We start from the raw sequence: 4619 nt of genomic DNA on the forward strand, positions 1-4619 counted from the left end.
CAAACTGCCCCCTAATAAGAAAAGAAAATGGCTCCAAGCGAAGACTTATTGAATGAGTCTTCTTCACCATCGCTGCCTCCTTCCTTGTCGCTGCTCACTATTCCTATTGCAACTGTCGTCGCTCACCATCGTTGCTCACAGTCACGACTCTTATACTGTCGATGCTCACCGAGAAGCCAACAACTGAAGCCCTACTCCTTCAATCGAATCACCCTTTTTTAGGAGAAAAAGAGGTAAAAGAGGATCTGAACAATTATAGGGTATGTTGTTCTATTTGATTTGATACTTCTATAATTGAATATCTTAACATAATAGAGTGATACAAACTTGCCTACCAGTCCAGAGGGAAAATATTTCTGCCATCACTGGATGAACTAATTTATCCGAATATGATCCTAATCAAGATATTACTGAAACCGAGTTTTTGACTTCACTAACAGAATAAAACACTTTTGACTGATTATAGGAGGGGACTAAGAAATCAAATCACATAATGAACTACAACTTGGCTGTTTGGGCGGATGTTTGAGTATTAATATGCAGTTAATGGTTGGAAGTGGTAGAGATGATCGGAATCCCAAAACGAAATGGGTTTCATGTTTTGGCATAATAGAGAGCCAATTAAGGTCCCCTAAAGAATCGAGATTTGGTCACCGGTCATTCGCAACAAATTTGGCCACGGCTGTCTAACAACCCTTTGGTTTTCTCTATCTTCTTCCCTCTTAGTCATGCTCTACTAATTTTGTAAATAATTTTGGTATTTATACATTTATGTCGCTCCACCCTACAATTCACTGCTCCTTTTCTTCTTCCCCACCTCCTTCTCCCTGTCTCACTCATTCATCGTCGGATTTAAGCAATCGACAGTGGAGCGTAGCGATGAAAAAGGGGTAACAGTGACAGTGAACAGCGACAACGAGAGGCAACTGTGAGAAGTCCTCCTTATTTTAATCGATTCACTAGAGAGCATTTGGGGAATTTCAAAAATTTTACTAATCACTGAACAACAAAAACTAACAGGTACTAGCGAGTGGTAGAATCTTTTGATTTTGAGGGAAGTGAATAAATTAATTAAAAAATCATAGGGAAACTTGATATTTTGCCAAAGTTCAAGGGAGGAGAATGGTAATTATTCCTTCATTTATTATGTGAGAATCATGTTAAGGAATCTTTATAAGTAGTCAAGTACAGGGTTGGAATATCTTTTTTCTTATTTATACATAGGGTTAAAAAAATATCTTTTTTCTCGTTATTCGGATTTTTTCTATAAAAGTGGTATGGGTCACGCCTTCGATTTTGTACCCGCTTGCTATAAAGCCTTTCTTTATTTGGGTAGAAAGAATCTAAACCCCCACTTTATTTTATTTTTTTGGGTAAACGAATCCAGCTTTATCCATGAATCATGATTTTGGCCATTTGCCTGGAAACTTGATTTGGAATCTTTTATTCAAGTCCATGGTGGTTTATGAACCCTAACGAGGTAGAATAAGATAGCTTTTGTTTATTTGATTCCTTTTCGTGATCGTCAGTGGTCCTCCAATCTCTGCTTAAATCTCGACATAGTGAGTGGTCAGAGGCCTCAGATCTGTACCCGGGCCCACTTGCACCGAGATCCCAACCGGCAACCGGCAATCGGCCTTTTTCGAGGTGCATCGTCGTCTGTGACACTGCACAGAGGCGTCATCGGGTGACGGTGCTAAAGCAGGGTTTTTGTGCATGGTGTCGGTACTGGGCCACCGAGGAATCGTCGCATTTGCTGATATGGATTGGTTGTGTCAGTGAAAAGAGTCCAAGTTTAGCCCGACCGATCGGACCAATCGAAAATGACAGGCTCATCCTGAACCGAGCCCAGACATTATTGATTTGGTTTCGGATTGGGTGGGTGTAAAACTGAAAGTAGACCGGACCAAATCCGGTAGTAGTCCGATTAAATCGAAAATAAAAACCGATAAGATCCCGGACTGAAACCGAAACAAAAACTTCATTAAAAGTTGGTTTCATGTCGGCTTATTAATTGACCGAAATTGATTCAACCCAGTCAAAACCAATCCAATCGTGCCACCCTTATACATCAGGCAGGATTGAACCGTTTTGCCCCTCAAAATACCAACATTATTAATTTTTATTTATTTTTATCATCTTTCCCTCGTGTTCTAAATTCTAATAAATTCTAATACCACATATATGATGGCTGATACAGATTGTCTGATACAATTAATCCGATTCAAATACCTAAAACACTAAAATTGTGTACCAAACATAAAAAATAAGGCAATCACTTTGTGTGTGTTTGCAGGGAGGGGGAGGGTTTTCCACGACACCATTGGAAGAAAAAATATACATACTTTGAAAAATGATAAGGCTCACAATCAAAAAACAAGAATATAATATGTGAGAAGGGTATATAGATGTGTGACCCAACGTGATTTCCTTTTGTAGAGTTGTAGAAGGCGATTGCACTTCATAATAAGCATAAATATGTAATTTTTTTTTTTTTGTTGACAAATATACCTTTAAATTTATTGTGTATCTCTTTACAATGGTTCGCACATAATTCATAGTCTTCCAATGTGGATATATGGGTGTATAACTGTCCCAAATCATTACCTCAAAAAAACACAAACAAATCAGTTGACCGGATTGAGAGATTAAGAAGAAGATCAATTAACTAAGTGTGTAGTTTTGAGTTCGACTCTTTTTATTTTATTGGGCCACTCATACGAAGGTGTTTAGTGCTTTTTACTAATTTCAATGAAAATTGAATGATTCTCATTCAACTTTGGTATGACCCGGTCCATGCAGTTGTGGGTCAGTATGGTCCTGCAGGATTAGCCAGGCTGAAGACTGGGATACCTATTGTTAGAAGAAAAAAAATATATCTTGAGGTGTCAAATAGTTTTTATTATTTTCATTAAAAATTTTATTTTTTCCTTTTAATATAATACACTTATTTTATCAATGAGGGTAAATAATATTACCCTTTGACATGGAAAAAACTTTTAAGACTAAGAGAAATGACAATCAAAAGAATGTGTTAAGTTCTAAATACATGGATAAAATATGTCATTTAGACAAATTCTTTAAATAATTATTTGATCTTTCATCTTTTGGAGCTTTTTTTTATGGGTTTTACGAGTTTAAGAGTGATTTGTATATCATGGATTGGAGTAAGGCAGGCTATGTTCCCCCCTTGTTTATTCATTATTTTGTTTCTCTTATTTAATAAAATTTTCAGGCCTTCCCCGTCCCATGATTATGACGCAAACTCTTTGGTTTATGTTCTGGGCCATTTGTCCTTCAGTGGGCTATGTAGACTTGGGCCTTGTTTGGGTCCTTTCATGGCTAAACTGCAGGGGAAAGAACAAAATGGTGGGGGGTGGGTGGTGATCGACATATATGGGCTTAACAGATTGGATTATGGACTGATTGACTAAGCCCATGAAAGACCCAACGGACTATTCAAATTCCAAACGAATTTAGTCTATGATGGTACGATATTTTAATGGACTGGTTTTCACTTTTTGGCCAAAGACTTTTTATGTTGATAATTACTATCAAACCAACCGAAACAAGAAGTTGACAGCCTAGTACAGATCTTACCAAAAATAAATAAATAAAATAAAATAAGACAGCAATATGTCAATGGGATCAAGTTTTCTTTCATCCATGGTAAACGAAGAATCTCTTTACCAATATCATCAAACATGTCTGATTGGATAAGGAAGAGATGTTTTTGACTACAAAAGGGATTGGACTCTTCTACAGCCTGGTGCATTATGCAACGCATATCCGGAGGCTAGGAGCACCCGGCACACAAGTGCACATCCCCTCGGGGTTCTCAACCGTTGGATGCCCATTGCATGTTGTGTTGTGCTGCAAATGAGCCACAAGCCTCCAAAAGGGGTGTAAATTTATGATGACGTGAATCTAATCACAAGGTCAAAACAATGGTGAGGGTATTCTTTTTGTTCTCCACATCCAAACCACAACTTTTTATAATAAATTCATCAAATTTGGGCCTCAATTAATTGGACTGAGATTTCCCAAGGCCACGTTGAATGGGAATCCATCGTGGCCTAGACAATAGGGGGTTAGGGAGGTCCCATTTGGACCGTCCCGTTGATCAACCACTGGTGAAAGAAACCTTTGTCATACCTAATTTACCAAGTGGTTTTTAAGGAACCGCAATGAAAAGGGTCTTCTTAACCAGCATACCAAGCATCCGATTTTGTCACAATAGAGCAGAGTCTGTCAAACTTGTTACAATTCAGTTTCTCCTACTAAGATAGTTTGTATATATAATTAAAAAAAAAAAAAAAAAAAAAAGGGGAATGGGTTACTGTAGGGACGCCTAACAAAGGTTATAGATTCACTTCTTTGTGCCATGTTGTAGATTGGATGGGACTGAAATAGAATGTACAAATAGATTATGAGTCTCCTTGCATGTAAAATTTAAGCTAAAATTTAAGCCTACTAGGAATTAGCCAAGTGGCAAAACAAGTATTGACATTTTTTGGAGATGCGAGGGTGGATGTGAGAATAAAAGAGAGCAAGGACATGCATAGAAAGATATGGTTTTACATACGAAGCAAAAAAAGTTACCAAAAAAAAAAAAAAAT

Source organism: Macadamia integrifolia, chromosome 2 (genome assembly GCF_013358625.1).
Source record: "Macadamia integrifolia cultivar HAES 741 chromosome 2, SCU_Mint_v3, whole genome shotgun sequence".
In the NCBI taxonomy this organism is placed as follows: Eukaryota; Viridiplantae; Streptophyta; class Magnoliopsida; order Proteales; family Proteaceae; genus Macadamia; species Macadamia integrifolia.